This window comes from Silene latifolia, unplaced genomic scaffold, assembly GCF_048544455.1.
Source record: "Silene latifolia isolate original U9 population unplaced genomic scaffold, ASM4854445v1 scaffold_139, whole genome shotgun sequence".
Taxonomy (NCBI): Eukaryota; Viridiplantae; Streptophyta; class Magnoliopsida; order Caryophyllales; family Caryophyllaceae; genus Silene; species Silene latifolia.
In genome coordinates this window covers 771,043-795,664 of record NW_027413134.1, presented here as the reverse complement: position 1 = coordinate 795,664, position 24,622 = coordinate 771,043, and positions in this window count along the sequence as shown.

Below are 24,622 nucleotides of genomic sequence, written 5' to 3'. Positions count from 1 at the left end.
CCTTGTTAATTAGTCCTTGTGACTCGTTGTGTTAACCATTTGTCCTTGTTAATTAGTTATTGTGACTCGTTTTGTGAACCATTGTTCCTTGTTAATTAGTCATTGTGAGTCGTTGTGTGAATCACTTGTTCTAGTTCATTAGTCATTGTGATCGGTTATGTGAATAATTTATCCTTGTTTATTCGTCCTTGTGGCTCGTTTTGTGAACCATTTATCCTTGTTCATTAGTCATTGTGACTCAATGTGTGAATCATTTGTCCTTGTTAATTAGTCCTTGTGACACGTTGTGTGAAACATTTGTCCTTTTTCATTAGTCCTAGTGACTCCTTGTGTAAACCATTTGTTTTTGTTCATTAGTCATTGTGACTAGTTGTGTAAATCATTTTCCCTACTTCATTAGTCATTGTAACTTGTTGTGTGAATCATTTGTCTTTGTTCATTAGTAATTGTGACTCGTTGTGTGAACCATTTGTCCTTGTTAATTAGTCATTGTGACTCGTTTTGTGAACTATTGTTCCTTGTTAATTAGTCATTGTGAGTCGTTGTGTGAATCACTTGTTCTAGTTCATTAGTCATTGTGACTGGTTATGTGAATAATTTGTCCTTGTTTATTCGTCCTTGTGGCTCGTTTTGTGAACCATTTATCCTTGTTCATTAGTCATTGTGACTCAATGTGTGAATCATTTGTCCTTGTTAATTAGTCCTTGTGACACGTTGTGTGAATCATTTGTCCTTGTTCATTAGTCCTAGTGACTCCTTGTGTAAACCATTTGTTTTTGTTCATTAGTCATTGTGACTAGTTGTGCAAATCATTTTCCCTACTTCATTAGTCATTGTAACTTGTTGTGTGAATTATTTGTCCTTGTTAATTAGTCCTTGTGACTCGTTGTGTGAATCATTTGTCGTTGTTCATTAGTCCTTGTAACTCGTTATGTGAAACATTTGTCCTTGTTCATTAGTAATTGTGACTCGTTGTATGAATCACTTGTTCTAGTTCATTAGTCATTGTTACTCGTTATTTGAATTATTTTTCCATGTAAATTAGTCCATGTGGCTCGTTGTGTGAACCATTTGTCCTTGTTCATTAGTCATTGTGACTCGTTGTGTGAATCATTTGTCCTTGTTAATTAGTCTTTGTTACTCGTTGTGTGAATCATTTGTCCTTGTTAATTAGTCCTTGTGACTTGTTGTGAACCATTTGTCCTTGTTCATTAGTCATTGTGATTCGTTGTGTGAATTATTTGTCCTAGTTCATTAGTCCTTGTGACTCGTTGTGTGAACCATTTGTCCTTGTAAATTTGTCCTTGTGACTCATTGTGTGAATCATTTGTCCTTGTTAATAAGTCCCTATAACTCGTTGTGTGAACCATTTGTCCTTGTTCATTAGTCATTGTGAGTCGTTGTGTGAATTATTTGTCCTTGTTCATTAGTCCTTGTGACTCGTTGTGTTAATCATTTGTCCTTGTTAATTAGTCCTTGTGACTCGTTGTGTGAACCATTTGTCCTTGTTCATTAGTCATTCTGACTCGTTGTGTGAAATATTTCTCCTAGTTCATTAGTCCTTGTGACTCGTTGTGTGAATCATTTGTCCTATTTCATTAGTCCTTGTGACTCGTTGTGTGAATCATTTGTCCTTGTTAATAAGTCCCTTTAACTCGTTGTGTGAACCATTTGTCCTTGTTCATTAGTCATTGTGAGTCGTTGTGTGAATTATTTGTCCTTGTTCATTAGTCCTTGTGATTCGTTGTGTGAATCATTTATCCTATTTCATTAGTCCTTGTGACTCGTTGTGTGAATCATTTGTCCTTGTTAATAAGTCCCTTTAACTCGTTGTGTGAACCATTTGTCCTTGTTCATTAGTCATTGTGAGTCGTTGTGTGAATTATTTGTCCTTGTTCATTAGTCCTTGTGACTCGTTGTGTGAATCATTTGTCCTTGTTAATTAATCCTTGTGACTCGTTGTGTGAACCATTTGTCCTTGTTCATTAGTCATTCTGACTCGTTGTGTGAAATATTTGTCCTAGTTCATTAGTCCTTGTGTAAATCATTTTCCCTACTTCATTAGTCATTGTAACTTGTTGTGTGAATCATTTGTCCTTGTTCATTAGTAATTGTGACTCGTTGTGTGAATCATTTGTCCTTGTTCATTAGTCCTTGTGATTCGTTGTGTGAATCATTTATCCTATTTCATTAGTCCTTGTGACTCGTTGTGTGAATCATTTGTCCTTGTTAATAAGTCCCTTTGACTCGTTGTGTGAATCATCTGTCCTTGTTAATTAGTCCCTTTGACACATTGTGTGAATCATTTGTCCTTGTATATTAGTCCTTGTGAATCGTTGTGTTAACCATTTGTCCTTGTTAATTAGTCATTGTGACTCGTTTTGTGAACCACTGTTCCTTGTTAATTAGTCATTGTGACTCGTTGTGTGAATCACTTGTTCTAGTTCATTAGTCATTGTGACTGGATATGTGAATAATTTGTCCTTGTTTATTCGTCCTTGTGGCTCGTTTTGTGAACCATTTATCCTTGTTCATTAGTCATTGTGACTCAATGTGTGAATCATTTGTCCTTGTTAATTAGTCCTTGTGACTCGTTGTGTGAATCATTTGTCCTTGTTCATTAGTAATTGTGACTCGTTGTGTGAATCATTTGTCATTGTTAATTAGTCCTTGTGACTCGTTGTGCGAATCATTTGTCCTTGTTAATTAGTCCTTGTGACTCGTTGTGTGAACCATTTGCCTTGTAAATTTCTCCTTGTGACTCGTTGTGTGAATCATTTGTCCTTGTTAATTAGTCCTTGTGACTCGTTGTGTGAATTATTTGTCCTATTTCATTACTCATTGTAACTAGTTGTGTGAATCATTTATCCTAGTTAATTAGTCATTGTGACTCAATTTGTGAATCATTTGTCCTTGTTCATTAGTCCCTTTGACTTATTGTCTAAATCATTTGTCCTTGTTAATTTGTCCTTGTGACTCTTTGTGTGAACCATTTGCCCTTGTATATTAGCCCTTGTGACTCGTTGTGTGAACCATTTGTCCTTGTTCATTAGTCATTGTGACTCGTTGTGTGAATCATTTGTCATTGTTAATTAGTCCTTGTGACTCGTTGTGCGAATCATTTGTCCTTGTTAATTAGTCCTTGTTGCTCGTTGTGTGAACCGTTTGCCTTGTAAATTTGTCCTTTTGACTCGTTGTGTGAATCATTTGTCCTTGTTAATTAGTCCTTGTGACTCGTTGTGTGAATTATTTGTCCTATTTCATTACTCATTGTAACTAGTTGTGTGAATCATTTATCCTACTTAATTAGTCATTGTGACTCAATTTGTGAATCATTTGTCCTTGTTCATTAGTCCCTTTGACTTATTGTCTAACTCATTTGTCCTTGTTAATTTGTCCTTGTGACTCGTTGTGTGAACCATTTGTCCTTGTTCATTAGTCATTGTGAGTCGTTGTGTGAATTATTTGTCCTTGTTCATTAGTCCTTGTGATTCGTTGTGTGAATCATTTGTCCTATTTCATTAGTCCTTGTGACTCGTTGTGTGAATCATTTGTCCTTGTTAATAAGTCCCTTTGACTCATTGTGTGAATCATTTGTCCTTGTTAATTAGTTCCTTTGACACGTTGTGTGAATCATTTGTCCTTGTTAATTAGTCCTTGTGACTCGTTGTGTTAACCATTTGTCCTTGTTAATTAGTCATTGTGACTCGTTTTGTGAACAATTGTTCCTTGTTAATTAGTCATTGTGACTAGTTGTGTGAATCACTTGTTCTAGTTCATTAGTCATTGTGACTCGTTATGTGAATAATTTGTCCTTGTTTATTCGTCCTTGTGGCTTGTTTTGTGAACCATTTATCCTTGTTCATTAGTCATTGTGACTCAATGTGTGAATCATTTGTCCTTGTTAATTAGTCCTTGTGACTCGTTGTGTGAATCATTTGTCCTTGTTCATTAGTCCTAGTGACTCCTTGTGTAAACCATTTGTTTTTGTTCATTAGTCATTGTGACTAGTTGTGTAAATCATTTTCCCTACTTCATTAGTCATTGTAACTTGTTGTGTGAATCATTTGTCCTTGTTCATTAGTAATTGCGACTCGTTGTGTGAATCATTTGTCCTTGTTAATTAGTCCTTGTGACTCGTTGTGTGAATCATTTGTAGTTGTTCATTAGTCCTTGTAACTCGTTGTGTGAAACATTTGTCCTTGTTCATTAGTAATTGTGACTCGTTGTGTGAATCACTTGTTCTAGTTCATTAGTCATTGTTACTCGTTATTTGAATTATTTTTCCATGTAAATTAGTCCATGTGGCTCGTTGTGTGAATCATTTGTCCTTGTTAATTAGTCTTTGTTACTCGTTGTGTGAATCATTTGTCCTTGTTAATTAGTCCTTGTGACTTGTTCTGTGAACCATTTGTCCTTGTTCATTAGTCATTGTGATTCGTTGTGTGAATTATTTGTCCTAGTTCATTAGTCCTTGTGACTCGTTGTGTGAACCATTTGTCCTTGTAAATTTGTCCTTGTGACTCATTGTGTGAATCATTTGTCCTTGTTAATTTGTCCTTGTGACTCGTTGTGTGAATCATTTGTCCTTGTTAATTAGTCCTTGTGACTCGTTGTGTGAACCATTTGTTCTTGTTCATTAGTCATTCTGACTCGTTGTGTGAAATATTTGTCCTAGTTCATTAGTCCTTGTGAGTCGTTGTGTGAATCATTTGTCCTATTTCATTAGTCCTTGTGACTCGTTGTGTGAATCATTTGTCCTTGTTAATAAGTCCCTTTAACTCGTTGTGTAAACCATTTGTCCTTGTTCATTAGTCATTGTGAGTCGTTGTGTGAATTATTTGTCCTTGTTCATTAGTCCTTGTGATTCGTTGTGTGAATCATTTATCCTATTTCATTAGTCCTTGTGACTCGTTGTGTGAATCATTTGTCCTTGTTAATAAGTCCCTTTGACTCGTTGTGTGAATCATTTGTCCTTGTTAATTAGTCCCTTTGATACATTGTGTGAATCATTTGCCCTTGTTAATTAGTCCTTGTGACTCGTTGTGTTAACCATTTGTCCTTGTTAATTAGTTATTGTGACTCGTTTTGTGAACCATTGTTCCTTGTTAATTAGTCATTGTGAGTCGTTGTGTGAATCACTTGTTCTAGTTCATTAGTCATTGTGACTGGTTATGTGAATAATTTATCCTTGTTTATTCGTCCTTGTGGCTCGTTTTGTGAACCATTTATCCTTGTTCATTAGTCATTGTGACTCAATGTGTGAATCATTTGTCCTTGTTAATTAGTCCTTGTGACACGTTGTGTGAAACATTTGTCCTTTTTCATTAGTCCTAGTGACTCCTTGTGTAAACCATTTGTTTTTGTTCATTAGTCATTGTGACTAGTTGTGTAAATCATTTTCCCTACTTCATTAGTCATTGTAACTTGTTGTGTGAATCATTTGTCCTTGTTCATTAGTAATTGTGACTCGTTGTGTGAACCATTTGTCCTTGTTAATTAGTCATTGTGACTCGTTTTGTGAACTATTGTTCCTTGTTAATTAGTCATTGTGAGTCGTTGTGTGAATCACTTGTTCTAGTTCATTAGTCATTGTGATTTGGTTATGTGAATAATTTGTCCTTGTTTATTCGTCCTTGTGGCTCGTTTTGTGAACCATTTATCCTTGTTCATTAGTCATTGTGACTCAATGTGTGAATCATTTGTCCTTGTTAATTAGTCCTTGTGACACGTTGTGTGAATCATTTGTCCTTGTTCATTAGTCCTAGTGACTCCTTGTGTAAACCATTTGTTTTTGTTCATTAGTCATTGTGACTAGTTGTGCAAATCATTTTCCCTACTTCATTAGTCATTGTAACTTGTTGTGTGAATTATTTGTCCTTGTTAATTAGTCCTTGTGACTCGTTGTGTGAATCATTTGTCGTTGTTCATTAGTCCTTGTAACTCGTTATGTGAAACATTTGTCCTTGTTCATTAGTAATTGTGACTCGTTGTATGAATCACTTGTTCTAGTTCATTAGTCATTGTTACTCGTTATTTGAATTATTTTTCCATGTAAATTAGTCCATGTGGCTCGTTGTGTGAACCATTTGTCCTTGTTCATTAGTCATTGTGACTCGTTGTGTGAATCCTTTGTCCTTGTTAATTAGTCTTTGTTACTCGTTGTGTGAATCATTTGTCCTTGTTAATTAGTCCTTGTGACTTGTTCTGTGAACCATTTGTCCTTGTTCATTAGTCATTGTGATTCGTTGTGTGAATTATTTGTCCTAGTTCATTAGTCCTTGTGACTCGTTGTGTGAACTATTTGTCCTTGTAAATTTGTCCTTGTGACTAATTGTGTGAATCATTTGTCCTTGTTAATAAGTCCCTATAACTCGTTGTGTGAACCATTTGTCCTTGTTCATTAGTCATTGTGAGTCGTTGTGTGAATTATTTGTCCTTGTTCATTAGTCCTTGTGACTCGTTGTGTTAATCATTTGTCCTTGTTAATTAGTCCTTGTGACTCGTTGTGTGAACCATTTGTCCTTGTTCATTAGTCATTCTGACTCGTTGTGTGAAATATTTCTCCTAGTTCATTAGTCCTTGTGACTCGTTGTGTGAATCATTTGTCCTATTTCATTAGTCCTTGTGACTCGTTGTGTGAATCATTTGTCCTTGTTAATAAGTCCCTTTAACTCGTTGTGTGAACCATTTGTCCTTGTTCATTAGTCATTGTGAGTCGTTGTGTGAATTATTTGTCCTTGTTCATTAGTCCTTGTGATTCGTTGTGTGAATCATTTATCCTATTTCATTAGTCCTTGTGACTCGTTGTGTGAATCATTTGTCCTTGTTAATAAGTCCCTTTAACTCGTTGTGTGAACCATTTGTCCTTGTTCATTAGTCATTGTGAGTCGTTGTGTGAATTATTTGTCCTTGTTCATTAGTCCTTGTGACTCGTTGTGTGAATCATTTGTCCTTGTTAATTAGTCCTTGTGACTCGTTGTGTGAACCATTTGTCCTTGTTCATTAGTCATTCTGACTCGTTGTGTGAATCACTTGTTCTAGTTCATTAGTCATTGTTACTCGTTATTTGAATTATTTTTCCATGTAAATTAGTCCATGTGGCTCGTTGTGTGAATCATTTGTCCTTGTTAATTAGTCTTTGTTACTCGTTGTGTGAATCATTTGTCCTTGTTAATTAGTCCTTGTGACTTGTTCTGTGAACCATTTGTCCTTGTTCATTAGTCATTGTGATTCGTTGTGTGAATTATTTGTCCTAGTTCATTAGTCCTTGTGACTCGTTGTGTGAACCATTTGTCCTTGTAAATTTGTCCTTGTGACTCATTGTGTGAATCATTTGTCCTTGTTAATTTGTCCTTGTGACTCGTTGTGTGAATCATTTGTCCTTGTTAATCAGTCCTTGTGACTCGTTGTGTGAACCATTTGTTCTTGTTCATTAGTCATTCTGACTCGTTGTGTGAAATATTTGTCCTAGTTCATTAGTCCTTGTGAGTCGTTGTGTGAATCATTTGTCCTATTTCATTAGTCCTTGTGACTCGTTGTGTGAATCATTTGTCCTTGTTAATAAGTCCCTTTAACTCGTTGTGTAAACCATTTGTCCTTGTTCATTAGTCATTGTGAGTCGTTGTGTGAATTATTTGTCCTTGTTCATTAGTCCTTGTGATTCGTTGTGTGAATCATTTATCCTATTTTATTAGTCCTTGTGACTCGTTGTGTGAATCATTTGTCCTTGTTAATAAGTCCCTTTGACTCGTTGTGTGAATCATTTGTCCTTGTTAATTAGTCCCTTTGATACATTGTGTGAATCATTTGCCCTTGTTAATTAGTCCTTGTGACTCGTTGTGTTAACCATTTGTCCTTGTTAATTAGTTATTGTGACTCGTTTTGTGAACCATTGTTCCTTGTTAATTAGTCATTGTGAGTCGTTGTGTGAATCACTTGTTCTAGTTCATTAGTCATTGTGATCGGTTATGTGAATAATTTATCCTTGTTTATTCGTCCTTGTGGCTCGTTTTGTGAACCATTTATCCTTGTTCATTAGTCATTGTGACTCAATGTGTGAATCATTTGTCCTTGTTAATTAGTCCTTGTGACACGTTGTGTGAATCATTTGTCCTTGTTCATTAGTCCTAGTGACTCCTTGTGTAAACCATTTGTTTTTGTTCATTAGTCATTGTGACTAGTTGTGCAAATCATTTTCCCTACTTCATTAGTCATTGTAACTTGTTGTGTGAATTATTTGTCCTTGTTAATTAGTCCTTGTGACTCGTTGTGTGAATCATTTGTCGTTGTTCATTAGTCCTTGTAACTCGTTATGTGAAACATTTGTCCTTGTTCATTAGTAATTGTGACTCGTTGTATGAATCACTTGTTCTAGTTCATTAGTCATTGTTACTCGTTATTTGAATTATTTTTTCATGTAAATTAGTCCATGTGGCTCGTTGTGTGAACCATTTGTCCTTGTTCATTAGTCATTGTGACTCGTTGTGTGAATCATTTGTCCTTGTTAATTAGTCTTTGTTACTCGTTATGTGAATCATTTGTCCTTGTTAATTAGTCCTTGTGACTTGTTCTGTGAACCATTTGTCCTTGTTCATTAGTCATTGTGATTCGTTGTGTGAATTATTTGTCCTAGTTCATTAGTCCTTGTGACTCGTTGTGTTAATCATTTGTCCTTGTTAATTAGTCCTTGTGACTCGTTGTGTGAACCATTTGTCCTTGTTCATTAGTCATTCTGACTCGTTGTGTGAAATATTTCTCCTAATTCATTAGTCCTTGTGACTCGTTGTGTGAATCATTTGTCCTATTTCATTAGTCCTTGTGACTCGTTGTGTGAATCATTTGTCCTTGTTAATAAGTCCCTTTAACTCGTTGTGTGAACCATTTGTCCTTGTTCATTAGTCATTGTGAGTCGTTGTGTGAATTATTTGTCCTTGTTCATTAGTCCTTGTGATTCGTTGTGTGAATCATTTATCCTATTTCATTAGTCCTTGTGACTCGTTGTGTGAATCATTTGTCCTTGTTAATAAGTCCCTTTAACTCGTTGTGTGAACCATTTGTCCTTGTTCATTAGTCATTGTGAGTCGTTGTGTGAATTATTTGTCCTTGTTCATTAGTCCTTGTGACTCGTTGTGTGAATCATTTGTCCTTGTTAATTAGTCCTTGTGACTCGTTGTGTGAACCATTTGTCCTTGTTCATTAGTCATTATGACTCGTTGTGTGAAATATTTGTCCTAGTTCATTAGTCCTTGTGACTCGTTGTGTGAATCATTTGTCCTATTTCATTAGTCCTTGTGACTCGTTGTGTGAATCATTTGTCCTTGTTAATAAGTCCCTTTAACTCGTTGTGTAAACCATTTGTCCTTGTTCATTAGTCATTGTGAGTCGTTGTGTGAATTATTTGTCCTTGTTCATTAGTCCTTGTGATTCGTTGTGTGAATCATTTATCCTATTTCATTAGTCCTTGTGACTCGTTGTGTGAATCATTTGTCCTTGTTAATAAGTCCCTTTGACTCGTTGTGTGAATCATTTGTCCTTGTTAATTAGTCCCTTTGATACATTGTGTGAATCATTTGCCCTTGTTAATTAGTCCTTGTGACTCGTTGTGTTAACCATTTGTCCTTGTTAATTAGTTATTGTGACTCGTTTTGTGAACCATTGTTCCTTGTTAATTAGTCATTGTGAGTCGTTGTGTGAATCACTTGTTCTAGTTCATTAGTCATTGTGACTGGTTATGTGAATAATTTATCCTTGTTTATTCGTCCTTGTGGCTCGTTTTGTGAACCATTTATCCTTGTTCATTAGTCATTGTGACTCAATGTGTGAATCATTTGTCCTTGTTAATTAGTCCTTGTGACACGTTGTGTGAAACATTTGTCCTTTTTCATTAGTCCTAGTGACTCCTTGTGTAAACCATTTGTTTTTGTTCATTAGTCATTGTGACTAGTTGTGTAAATCATTTTCCCTACTTCATTAGTCATTGTAACTTGTTGTGTGAATCATTTGTCCTTGTTCATTAGTAATTGTGACTCGTTGTGTGAACCATTTGTCCTTGTTAATTAGTCATTGTGACTCGTTTTGTGAACTATTGTTCCTTGTTAATTAGTCATTGTGAGTCGTTGTGTGAATCACTTGTTCTAGTTCATTAGTCATTGTGATTTGGTTATGTGAATAATTTGTCCTTGTTTATTCGTCCTTGTGGCTCGTTTTGTGAACCATTTATCCTTGTTCATTAGTCATTGTGACTCAATGTGTGAATCATTTGTCCTTGTTAATTAGTCCTTGTGACACGTTGTGTGAATCATTTGTCCTTGTTCATTAGTCCTAGTGACTCCTTGTGTAAACCATTTGTTTTTGTTCATTAGTCATTGTGACTAGTTGTGCAAATCATTTTCCCTACTTCATTAGTCATTGTAACTTGTTGTGTGAATTATTTGTCCTTGTTAATTAGTCCTTGTGACTCGTTGTGTGAATCATTTGTCGTTGTTCATTAGTCCTTGTAACTCGTTATGTGAAACATTTGTCCTTGTTCATTAGTAATTGTGACTCGTTGTATGAATCACTTGTTCTAGTTCATTAGTCATTGTTACTCGTTATTTGAATTATTTTTCCATGTAAATTAGTCCATGTGGCTCGTTGTGTGAACCATTTGTCCTTGTTCATTAGTCATTGTGACTCGTTGTGTGAATCATTTGTCCTTGTTAATTAGTCTTTGTTACTCGTTGTGTGAATCATTTGTCCTTGTTAATTAGTCCTTGTGACTTGTTCTGTGAACCATTTGTCCTTGTTCATTAGTCATTGTGATTCGTTGTGTGAATTATTTGTCCTAGTTCATTAGTCCTTGTGACTCGTTGTGTGAACCATTTGTCCTTGTAAATTTGTCCTTGTGACTAATTGTGTGAATCATTTGTCCTTGTTAATAAGTCCCTATAACTCGTTGTGTGAACCATTTGTCCTTGTTCATTAGTCATTGTGAGTCGTTGTGTGAATTATTTGTCCTTGTTCATTAGTCCTTGTGACTCGTTGTGTTAATCATTTGTCCTTGTTAATTAGTCCTTGTGACTCGTTGTGTGAACCATTTGTCCTTGTTCATTAGTCATTCTGACTCGTTGTGTGAAATATTTCTCCTAGTTCATTAGTCCTTGTGACTCTTTGTGTGAATCATTTGTCCTATTTCATTAGTCCTTGTGACTCGTTGTGTGAATCATTTGTCCTTGTTAATAAGTCCCTTTAACTCGTTGTGTGAACCATTTGTCCTTGTTCATTAGTCATTGTGAGTCGTTGTGTGAATTATTTGTCCTTGTTCATTAGTCCTTGTGATTCGTTGTGTGAATCATTTATCCTATTTCATTAGTCCTTGTGACTCGTTGTGTGAATCATTTGTCCTTGTTAATAAGTCCCTTTAACTCGTTGTGTGAACCATTTGTCCTTGTTCATTAGTCATTGTGAGTCGTTGTGTGAATTATTTGTCCTTGTTCATTAGTCATTGTGACTCGTTGTGTGAATCATTTGTCCTTGTTAATTAGTCCTTGTGACTCGTTGTGTGAACCATTTGTCCTTGTTCATTAGTCATTCTGACTCGTTGTGTGAAATATTTGTCCTAGTTCATTAGTCCTTGTGACTCGTTGTGTGAATCATTTGTCCTATTTCATTAGTTCTTGTGACTCGTTGTGTGAATCATTTGTCCTTGTTAATAAGTCCCTTTAACTCGTTGTGTGAACCATTTGTCCTTGTTCATTAGTCATTGTGAGTCGTTGTGTGAATTATTTGTCCTTGTTCATTAGTCCTTGTGATTCGTTGTGTGAATCATTTATCCTATTTCATTAGTCCTTGTGACTCGTTGTGTGAATCATTTGTCCTTGTTAATAAGTCCCTTTGACTCGTTGTGTGAATCATTTGTCCTTGTTAATTAGTCCCTTTGACACATTGTGTGAATCATTTGTCCTTGTTAATTAGTCCTTGTGACTCGTTGTGTTAACCATTTGTCCTTGTTAATTAGTCATTGTGACTCGTTTTGTGAACCATTGTTCCTTGTTAATTAGTCATTGTGAGTCGTTGTGTGAATCACTTGTTCTAGTTCATTAGTCATTGTGACTGGTTATGTGAATAATTTGTCCTTGTTTATTCGTCCTTGTGGCTCGTTTTGTGAACCATTTATCCTTGTTCATTAGTCATTGTGACTCAATGTGTGAATCATTTGTCCTTGTTAATTAGTCCTTGTGACACGTTGTGTGAATCATTTGTCCTTGTTCATTAGTCCTAGTGACTCCTTGTGTAAACCATTTGTTTTTGTTCATTAGTCATTGTGAATAGTTGTGTAAATCATTTTCCCTACTTCATTAGTCATTGTAACTTGTTGTGTGAATCATTTGTCCTTGTTCATTAGTAATTGTGACTCGTTGTGTGAATCATTTGTCCTTGTTAATTAGTCCTTGTGATTCGTTGTGTGAATCATTTGTAGTTGTTCATTAGTCCTTGTAACTCGTTGTGTGAAACATTTGTCCTTGTTCATTAGTAATTATGACTCGTTGTGTGAATCACTTGTTCTAGTTCATTAGTCATTGTTACTCGTTATTTGAATTATTTTTCCTTGTAAATTAGTCCTTGTGGCTCGTTGTGTGAACCATTTGTCCTTGTTCATTAGTCATTGTGACTCGTTGTGTGAATCATTTGTCCTTGTTAATTAATCCTTGTTACTCGTTGTGTGAATCATTTGTTGTTAATTAGTCCTTGTGACTCGTTCTGTGAACCATTTGTCCTTGTTCATTAGTCATTGTGATTCGTTGTGTGAATTATTTTTCCTAGTTCATTAGTCCTTGTGACTCGTTGTGTGAACCATTTGTCCTTGTAAATTTGTCCTTGTGAATCGTTGTGTAAATCATTTGCCCTGGTTAATTAGTCCTTGTGACTCGTTGTGTGAACCATTTGTCCTTGTTCATTAGTCCTTGTGACTCGTTGTGTGAACCATTTGTCTTTGTTCATTAGTCCTTGTGACTCGTTGTGTGAAATATTTGTCCTAGTTCATTAGTCCTTATAACTCGTTGTGTGAATCATTTGTCCTATTTCATTAATCCTTGTGACTCGTTGTGTGAATCATTTGTCCTTGTTAATAAGTCCCTATAACTCGTTGTGTGAACAATTTGTCCTTGTTCATTAGTCATTGTTAGTCGTTGTGTGAATTATTTGTCCTTGTTCATTAGTCCTTGTGACTCGTTGTGTGAATCATTTGTCCTTGTTAATTAGTCCTTGTGACTCGTTGTGTTAACCATTTGTCCTTGTTAATTAGTCATTGTGACTCGTTTTGTGAACCATTGTTCCTTGTTAATTAGTCATTGTGAGTCGTTGTGTGAATCACTTGTTCTAGTTCATTAGTCATTGTGGATTTGTTATGTGAATAATTTGTCCTTGTTTATTCGTCCTTGTGGCTCGTTTTGTGAACCATTTATCCTTGTTCATTAGTCATTGTGACTCAATGTGTGAATCATTTGTCCTTGTTAATTAGTCCTTGTGACACGTTGTGTGAATCATTTGTCCTTGTTCATTAGTCCTAGTGACTCCTTGTGTAAACCATTTGTTTTTGTTCATTAGTCATTGTGAATAGTTGTGTAAATCATTTTCCCTACTTCATTAGTCATTGTAACTTGTTGTGTGAATCATTTGTCCTTGTTCATTAGTAATTGTGACTCGTTGTGTGAAACATTTGTCCTTGTTCATTAGTAATTGTGACTCGTTGTGTGAATCACTTTTTCTAGTACATTAGTCATTGTTACTCGTTATTTGAATTATTTTTCCTTGTAAATTAGTCCTTGTGGCTCGTTGTGTGAACCATTTGTCCTTGTTCATTAGTCATTGTGACTCGTTGTGTGAATCATTTGTCCTTGTTAATTAATCCTTGTTACTCGTTGTGTGAATCATTTGTTGTTAATTAGTCCTTGTGACTCGTTCTGTGAACCATTGGTCCTTGTTCATTAGTCATTGTGATTCGTTGTGTGAATTATTTTTCCTAGTTCATTAGTCCTTGTGACTCGTTGTGTGAATCATTTGTCCTATTTCATTAGTCCTTGTGACTCGTTGTGTGAATCATTTGTCCTTGTTAAAGTCCCTTTAACTCGTTGTGTGAACCATTTGTCCTTGTTCATTAGTCATTGTGAGTCGTTGTGTGAATTATTTGTCCTTGTTCATTAGTCCTTGTGACTCGTTGTGTGAACCATTTGTCCTTGTTCATTAGTCATTCTGACTCGTTGTGTGAAATATATGTCCTAGTTCATTAGTCCTTGTGACTCGTTGTGTGAATCATTTGTCCTATTTCATTAGTCCTTGTGACTCGTTGTGTGAATCATTTGTCTTTGTTAATAAGTCCATTTAACTCGTTGTGTGAACCATTTGTCCTTGTTCATTAGTCATTGTGAGTCGTTGTGTGAATTATTTGTCCTTGTTCATTAGTCCTTGTGACTCGTTGTGTGAATCGTTTGTCCTTGTTAATTAGTCCTTGTGACTCGTTGTGTGAACCATTTGTCCTTGTTCATTAGTCATTCTGACTCGTTGTGTGAAATATATGTCCTAGTTCATTAGTCCTTGTGACTCGTTGTGTGAATCATTTGTCCTATTTCATTAGTCCTTGTGACTCGTTGTGTGAATCATTTGTCCTTGTTAAAGTCCCTTTAACTCGTTGTGTGAACCATTTGTCCTTGTTCATTAGTCATTGTGAGTCGTTGTGTGAATTATTTGTCCTTGTTCATTAGTCCTTGTGACTCGTTGTGTGAACCATTTGTCCTTGTTCATTAGTCATTCTGACTCGTTGTGTGAAATATATGTCCTAGTTCATTAGTCCTTGTGACTCGTTGTGTGAATCATTTGTCCTATTTCATTAGTCCTTGTGACTCGTTGTGTGAATCATTTGTCCTTGTTAATAAGTCCCTTTAACTCGTTGTGTGAACCATTTGTCCTTGTTCATTAGTCATTGTGAGTCGTTGTGTGAATTATTTGTCCTTGTTCATTAGTCCTTGTGACTCGTTGTGTGAATCGTTTGTCCTTGTTAATTAGTCCTTGTGACTCGTTGTGTGAACCATTTGTCCTTGTTCATTAGTCATTCTGACTCGTTGTGTGAAATATTTGTCCTAGTTCATTAGTCCTTGTGACTCGTTGTGTGAATCATTTGTCCTATTTCATTAGTCCTTTTGACTCGTTGTTTGAATCATTTGTCCTTGTTAATAAGTCCCTTTAACTCGTTGTGTGAACCATTTGTCCTTGTTCATTAGTCATTGTGAGTCGTTGTGTGAATTATTTGTCCTTGTTCATTAGTCCTTGTGATTCGTTGTGTGAATCATGTATCCTATTTCATTAGTCCTTGTGACTCGTTGTGTGAATCATTTGTCCTTGTTAATAAGTCCCTTTGACTCGTTGTGTGAACCATTTCTCCTTGTTAATTAGTCATTGTGACTCGTTTTGTGAACCATTGTTCCTTGTTAATTAGTCATTGTGAGTCGTTGTGTGAATCACTTGTTCTAGTTCATTAGTCATTGTGACTGGTTATGTGAATAATTTGTCCTTGTTTGTTCGTCCTTGTGGCTCGTTTTGTGAACCATTTATCCTTGTTCATTAGTCATTGTGACTCAATGTGTGAATCATTTGTCCTTGTTAATTAGTCCTTGTGACACGTTGTGTGAATCATTTGTCCTTGTTCATTAGTCCTAGTGACTCCTTGTGTAAACCATTTGTTTTTGTTCATTAGTCATTGTGAATAGTTGTGTAAATCATTTTCCCTACTTCATTAGTCATTGTAACTTGTTGTGTGAATCATTTGTCCTTATTCATTAGTAATTGTGACTCGTTGTGTGAATCATTTGTCCTTGTTAATTAGTCCTTGTGATTCGTTGTGTGAATCATTTGTAGTTGTTCATTAGTCCTTGTAACTCGTTGTGTGAAACATTTGTCCTTGTTCATTAGTAATTGTGACTCGTTGTGTGAATCACTTGTTCTAGTTCATTAGTCATTGTTACTCGTTATTTGAATTATTTTTCCTTGTAAATTAGTCCGTGTGGCTTGTTGTGTGAACCATTTGTCCTTGTTCATTAGTCATTGTTACTCGTTTTGTGAATCATTTGTCCTTGTTAATTAATCCTTGTTACTCGTTGTGTGAATCATTTGTTGTTAATTAGTCCTTGTGACTCGTTCTGTGAACCATTTGTCCTTGTTCATTAGTCATTGTGATTCGTTGTGTGAATTATTTTTCCTAGTTCATTAGTCCTTGTGACTCGTTGTGTGAACCATTTGTCCTTGTAAATTTGTCCTTGTGACTCGTTGTGTAAATCATTTGTCCTGGTTAATTAGTCCTTGTGACTCGTTGTGTGAATCATTTGTCCTTGTTAATTAGTCCTTGTGACTCGTTGTGTGAACCATTTGTCTTTGTTCATTAGTCCTTGTGACTCATTGTGTGAAATATTTGTCCTAGTTCATTAGTCCTTATATCTCGTTGTGTGAATCATTTGTCCTATTTCATTAATCCTTGTGACTCGTTGTGTGAATCATTTGTCCTTGTTAATAAGTCCCTATAACTCGTTGTGTGAACCATTTGTCCTTGTTCATTAGTCATTGTGAGTCGTTGTGTGAATTATTTGTCCTTGTTCATTAGTCCTTGTGACTCGTTGTGTGAATCATTTGTCCTTGTTAATTAGTCCTTGTGACTCGTTTTGTGAACCATTTGTCCTTGTTCATTAGTCATTCTGACTCGTTGTGTGAAATATATGTCCTAGTTCATTAGTCCTTGTGACTCGTTGTGTGAATCATTTGCCCTATTTCATTAGTCCTTGTGACTCGTTGTGTGAATCATTTGTCCTTGTTAAAGTCCCTTTAACTCGTTGTGTGAACCATTTGTCCTCGTTCATTAGTCATTGTGAGTCGTTGTGTGAATTATTTGTCCTTGTTCATTAGTCCTTGTGACTCGTTGTGTGAACCATTTGTCCTTGTTCATTAGTCATTCTGACTCGTTGTGTGAAATATATGTCCTAGTTCTTTAGTCCTTGTGACTCGTTGTGTGAATCATTTGTCCTATTTCATTAGTCCTTGTGACTCGTTGTGTGAATTATTTGTCCTTGTTAATAAGTCCCTTTAACTCGTTGTGTGAACCATTTGTCCTTGTTCATTAGTCATTGTGAGTCGTTGTGTGAATTATTTGTCCTTGTTCATTAGTCCTTGTGACTCGTTGTGTGAATCATTTGTCCTTGTTAATTAGTCCTTGTGACTCGTTGTGTGAACCATTTGTCCTTGTTCATTAGTCATTCTGACTCGTTGTGTGAAATATTTGTCCTAGTTCATTAATCCTTGTGACTCGTTGTGTGAATCATTTGTCCTATTTCATTAGTCCTTGTGACTCGTTGTGTGAATCATTTGTCCTTGTTAATAAGTCCCTTTAACTCGTTGTGTGAACCATTTGTCCTTGTTCATTAGTCATTGTGAGTCGTTGTGTGAATTATTTGCCCTTGTTCATTAGTCCTTGTGATTCGTTGTGTGAATCATTTATCCTATTTCATTAGTCCTTGTGACTCGTTGTGTGAATCATTTGTCCTTGTTAATAAGTCCCTTTGACTCGTTGTGTGAATCATTTGTCCTTGTTAATTAGTCCCTTTGACACATTGTGTGAATCATTTGTCCTTGTTAATTAGTCCTTGTGACTCGTTGTGTTAACCATTTGTCCTTGTTAATTAGTCATTGTGACTCGTTTTGTGAACCATTGTTCCTTGTTAATTAGTCATTGTGAGTCGTTGTGTGAATCACTTGTTCTAGTTCATTAGTCATTGTGACTGGTTATGTGAATAATTTGTCCTTGTTTATTCGTCCTTGTGGCTCGTTTTGTGAACCATTTATCCTTGTTCATTAGTCATTGTGACTCAATGTGTGAATCATTTGTCCTTGTTAATTAGTCCTTGTGACACGTTGTGTGAATCATTTGTCCTTGTTCATTAGTCCTAGTGACTCCTTGTGTAAACCATTTGTTTTTGTTCATTAGTCATTGTGAATAGTTGTGTAAATCATTTTCCCTACTTCATTAGTCATTGTAACTTGTTGTGTGAATCATTTGTCCTTGTTCATTAGTAATTGTGACTCGTTGTGTGAATCATTTGTCCTTGTTAATTAGTCCTTGTGATTCATTGTGTGAATCATTTGTAGTTGTTCATTAGTCCTTGTAACTCGTTGTGTGAAACATTTGTCCTTGTTCATTAGTAATTGTGACTCGTTGTGTGAATCACTTGTTCTAGTTCATTAGTCATTGTTACTCGTTATTTGAATTATTTTTCCTTGTAAATTAGTCCTTGTGGCTCGTTTTGTGAACCATTTGTCCTTGTTCATTAGTCATTGTGACTCATTGTGTGAATCATTTGTCCTTGTTAATTAATCCTTGTTACTCGTTGTGTGAATCATTTGTTGTTAATTAGTCCTTGTAACTCGTTCTGTGAACCATTTGTCCTTGTTCATTAGTCATTGTGAATCGTTGTGTGAATTATTTTTCCTAGTTCATTAGTCCTTGTGACTCGTTGTGTGAACCATTTGTCCTTGTAAATTTGTCCTTGTGACTCGTTGTGTAAATCATTTGCCCTGGTTAATTAGTCCTTGTGACTCGTTGTGTGAATCATTTGTCCTTGTTAATTAGTCCTTGTGACTCGTTGTGTGAACCATTTGTCTTTGTTCATTAGTCCTTGTGACTCGTTGTGTGAAATATTTGTCCTAGTTCATTAGTCCTTATAACTCGTTGTGTGAATCATTTGTCCTATTTCATTAATCCTTGTGACTCGTTGTGTGAATCATTTGTCCTAGTTAATAAGTCCCTATAACTCGTTGTGTGAACCATTTGTCCTTGTTCATTAGTCATTGTTAGTCGTTGTGTGAATTATTTGTCCTTGTTCATTAGTCCTTGTGACTCGTTGTGTGAATCATTTGTCCTTGTTAATTAGTCCTTGTGGCTCGTTGTGTTAACCATTTGTCCTTGTTAATTAGTCATTGTGACTCGTTTTGTGAACCATTGTTCCTTGTTAATTAGTCATTGTGAGTCGTTGTGTGAATCACTTGTTCTAGTTCATTAGTCATTGTGACTGGTTATGTGAATAATTTGTCCTTGTTTATTCGTCCTTGTGGCTCGTTTTGTGAACCATTTCTCCTTGTTCATTAGTCATTGTGACTCACTGTGTGAATCATTTGTCCTTGTTAATTAGTCCTTGTGACACGTTGTGTGAATCATTTGTCCTTGTTCATTAGATCTAGTGACTCCTTGTGTAAACCATTTGTTTTTGTTCATTAGTCATTGTGAATAGTTGTGTAAATCATTTTCCCTACTTCATTAGTCATTGTAACTAGTTGTGTGAATCATTTGTCCTTGTTCATTAGTAATTGTGACTCGTTGTGTGAATCATTTGTCCTTGTTAATTAGTCCTTGTGATTCGTTGTGTGAATCATTTGTAGTTGTTCATTAGTCCTTGTAACTCGTTGTGTGAAACATTTGTCCTTGTTCATTAGTAATTGTGACTCGTTGTGTGAATCACTTGTTCTAGTTCATTAGTCATTGTTACTCGTTATTTGAATTATTTTTCCTTGTAAATTAGTCCTTGTGGCTCGTTGTGTGAACCATTTGCCCTTGTTCATTAGTCATTGTGACTCGTTGTGTGAATCATTTGTCCTTGTTAATTAATCCTTGTTACTCGTTGTGTGAATCATTTGTTGTTAATTAGTCCTTGTGACTCGTTCTGTGAACCATTTGTCCTTGTTCATTAGTCATTGTGATTCGTTGTGTGAATTATTTTTCCTAGTTCATTAGTCCTTGTGACTCGTTGTGTGAACCATTTGTCCTTGTAAATTTGTCCTTTTGACTCGTTGTGTAAATCATTTGTCCTGGTTAATTAGTCCTTGTGACTCGTTGTGTGAATCATTTGTCCTTGTTAATTAGTCCTTGTGACTCGTTGTGTGAACCATTTGTCTTTGTTCATTAGTCCTTGTGACTCATTGTGTGAAATATTTGTACTAGTTCATTAGTCCTTATAACTCGTTGTGTGAATCATTTGTCCTATTTCATTAATCCTTGTGACTCGTTGTGTGAATCATTTGTCCTTGTTAATAAGTCCCTATAACTCGTTGTGTGAACCATTTGTCCTTGTGCATTAGTCATTGTGAGTCGTTGTGTGAATTATTTGTCCTTGTTCATTAGTCCTTGTGACTCGTTGTGTGAATCATTTGTCCTATTTCATTAGTCCTTGTGACTCGTTGTGTGAATCATTTGTCCTTGTTAAAGTCCCTTTAACTCGTTGTGTGAACCATTTGTCCTTGTTCATTAGTCATTGTGAGTCGTTGTGTGAATTATTTGTCCTTGTTCATTAGTCCTTGTGATTCGTTGTGTGAATCATTTGTCCTATTTCATTAGTCCTTGTGACTCGTTGTGTGAATCATTTGTCCTTGTTAATAAGTCCCTTTGACTCGCTGTGTGAATCATTTGTCCTTGTTAATTAGTCCCTTTGACACGTTGTGTGAATCACTTGTCCTTGTTAATTAGTCTTTGTGACTCGTTGTGTTAACCATTTGTCCTTGTTAATTAGTCATTGTGACTCGTTTTGTGAACCATTGTTCCTTGTTAATTTGTCATTGTGACTCGTTGTGTGAATCACTTGTTCTAGTTCATTAGTCATTGTGACACGTTATGTGAATAATTTGTCCTTGTTTATTCGTCCTTGTGGCTCGTTTTGTGAACCATTTATCCTTGTTCATTAGGCATTGTGACTCAATGTGTGAATCTTTTGTCCTTGTTAATTAGTCCTTGTGACTCGTTGTGTGAATTATTTGTCCTTGTTCATTAGTCCTAGTGACTCCTTGTGTAAACCATTTGTTTTTGTTCATTAGTCATTGTGACTAGTTGTGTGAATCATTTTCCCTACTTCATTAGTCATTGTAACTTGTTGTGTGAATCATTTGTCCTTGTTCATTAGTAATTGTGACTCTTTGTGTGAACCATTTGTCCTTGTTAATTAGTCATCGTGACTCATTTTGTGAACTATTGTTTCTTGTTAATTAGTCATTGTGAGTCGTTGTGTGAATCACTTGTTCTAGTTCATTAGTCATTGTGACTGGTTATGTGAATAATTTGTCCTTGTTTATTCGTCCTTGTGGCTCGTTTTGTGAACCATTTATCCTTGTTCATTAGTCATTGTGACTCAATGTGTGAATCATTTGTCCTTGTTAATTAGTCCTTGTGACACGTTGTGTGAATCATTTGTCCTTGTTCATTAGTCCTAGTGACTCCTTGTGTAAACCATTTGTTTTTGTTCATTAGTCATTGTGACTAGTTGTGTAAATCATTTTCCCTACTTCATTAGTCATTGTAACTTGTTGTGTGAATTATTTGTCCTTGTTATTTAGTCCTTGTGACTCGTTGTGTGAATCATTTGTCGTTGTTCATTAGTCCTTGTAACTCGTTGTGTGAAACATTTGTCCTTGTTCATTAGTAATTGTGACTCGTTGTATGAATCACTTGTTCTAGTTCATTAGTCATTGTTACTCGTTATTTTAATTATTTTTCCATGTAAATTAGTCCATGTGGCTCGTTGTGTGAACCATTTGTCCTTGTTCATTAGTCATTGTGACTCGTTGTGTGAATCATTTGTCCTTGTTAATTAGTCTTTGTTACTCGTTGTGTGAATCATTTGTCCTTGTTAATTAGTCCTTGTGACTTGTTCTGTGAACCATTTGTCCTTGTTCATTAGTCATTGTGATTCGTTGTGTGAATTATTTGTGATGTAAAACTGTATTAACAAACGTGATTAAACAGTGCGACAGACTGTTCGTTCTCAGGATAGGATAAATTCGTGTATGTTTGTAGATGTAATGGGTAAATTGGCAGCGGAATTGTGTTTGTTGTCTTGTATATTTCGTGAATTTGGATGTAACCTGGATAGTAGGGTGAATCTCGCTCTCCGCCTCGCAAGGTGCGAACTCGAAACACTCACAAACAACCTCGCAAGGAAGATTAAAGACTAAACTCGCAAGCCTAATCAAAACAAAGTTCACAATGGAAACTTCTATTAAAATTCTGAATCTCACGTGTTGAACAATGTCATACATGGTCCTTATTTATACTTCTACTTAGCTTGATTAATAAGCTATCTTTCCTAATTCTACTCGATGTCAGAAATCCGACTCGAGATCTAATTCCTTAGCTTGCTCCTCAAGCTATCTACTCCTTCCCTAAACTAACTAGGAAAATTATTCCCCTTTCCTAAACTAACTAGGAAAGTAATTAAAATACTAATAACTAGAATACAATCAGATTTTAGGGTATTCTAATTAAACTAGGATTAGGAAAATCTAGCTTTTCCTAACTTTATTGGAAATAGTAATTAAACTAATTTAATATTCCTACACGAGTTAGGAAACCGTGTATCCTAACCATCCTAGGTAACCGTGTCCAGCAGCTATGTGGCCGGTTTTGAGCTTCTTGATGTCTTGATGCAAACCACATTTTAGCATAATCTTGCCCGTTGGAACAAACCCGAATCCTTTTACCATTTGATTTATCCTCCGAGTATGCTCCCCGCATCATACTCTCCTTCTTTTGTTTTTAAATTTGACCTCAAATTTCGATCATGCATGCTGCCACCGGGATCAAAAACGTACCGCACAAGCCGAATCATAATTCTAATGACAGTCTTAGTTAAGATTCTTTCGACTTCCTCTGTAGTAGCAATCTTCTTGTGGCTTTTATGATCTTCGAACCACTCCTGGTTGTGCCTTCCACCCCGCCTCCCTCCTTGCACAAGTAATGAAAAATTGAAATAGCACTTGCTTTGGCTAGTAAGTTCACCGTGAGCATCTACTAGTACCGAACTCAAAAACCAACAGCACCGATAATCTTCAACACCTAGTTTCTTGTTAATCGATTTATCAAGTGGTGATTGATAAAGTTCTTTATCTTGAAAGCTTGAACAATCATTAACATGTGACAATGCCCTACCCAATATCAGTTTATTATCAATTGTTTCACCTTGGACAGATTCGAAAATACCTCGTGCTCACCGACAATTAGTTCGTCAACCAAGCCCCTTTCAACTTTGTTGCTCATCCTCGTCAATAGCATCATTGCAAGACTCGAACTTTTCCTCCTTGAACGGACCAGCATGAATATGCAGATTACGAATCACCGTCTCTGGTTGGTCATCGTCACTCATCATTGGCTCAACATCGTATGTGACAGACTCACCTTCCTCTTTTGCTTCTTTGTGCTGGATTGGACAGTCTTTTGGACTGTTCGGTAGAACAAAACAAGGTACCATCTCGCTAAACTCGTGTATTGTAAGGGCTCTCTTTTGTGGACATTCACTTGCTATGTGTCCATATCCTTGGCACTTGAAACACCGTCTTGAACTAGCACTTTTAGATTCCACGATCACGCTCTTTCCCTTGTCCTTCACGTCTTCTGCTTGGATATCCTTGGACTCGCTAGTTGCTGACATTGAATAAGAGCTCGTCCCTTTCGAATAAGCATGAAGTTTTTGTGCCTTATCATGTTTTTCGAACTTCAATGCTAATCGGCACACATCATTAAAACCTTCATAATTCTGGATCTCGACTCTTTTAGCAAGCGCGGGTGTTAGGCCCTTGACAAATCTCGCCACTCTTAGCTCTTCTTTCTCCTCAAGATCGCACACGATTGACATCTTTTCGAATTCTTTGATATAATCAGTCACGGACATACTTTCTTGCTCTAAAGATTGGAGCTTTATGTAGTTATCTTGTTCATAGTCCTTTGGCACGAACCGTTTCAGGAGATGCTTCTTCAATTTCAGCCAAGATTCGATCTTTGCTTTACCTTCTTTCTTTCTTTGCTTCTTTAAGTTCTCGTACCATAAAGATGCATACTTTGTAAGTTTCAAGATAGCAACTTTAAATTGCTTCTTGTCATCATACTCTTTATACTCGAAAACCCTCTCAGCTTGTCTTACCCAATCCAGAAATTTTTCCGGATCCATCTCGCCATCAAAGTCTGGAATATCGAGTTTCAAACCCCGATCATCATCGTTCTTATTTTTCGACTTTCTCTTTGGCTGCTCGTCTTCTTCTTCAGATTCGGATGGAGTGTCCGATTCCTTTTTCTTCTCTTTAGCCTTCAACATGCTTGCTATGTTTTTTTAACACATAAGCCATCTGAGCCATCTCCAACTTCAGCTCGTTATGACCATCTTCCCATGTTTTCGGACCTTCTTCACCGTCTTTAACCATGATTAGCAACGTCCCAAGACAGATCTATTAAGGAATAAATCTGAACTTAGCTCTGGTAACCAATTTGATGTAAAACTGTATGAACAAACGTGATTAAACAGTGCGACAGACTGTTCGTTCTCAGGATAGGATAAATTCGTGTATGTTTGTAGATGTAATGGGTAAATTGGCAGCGGAATTGTGTTTGTTGTCTTGTATATTTCGTGAATTTGGATGTAACCTGGATAGTAGGGTGAATCTCGCTCTCCGCCTCGCAAGGTACGAACTCGAAACACTGACAAACAACCTCGCAAGGAAGATTAAAGACTAAACTCGCAAGCCTAATCAAAACAAAGTTCACAATGGAAACTTCTATTAAAATTCTGAATCTCAC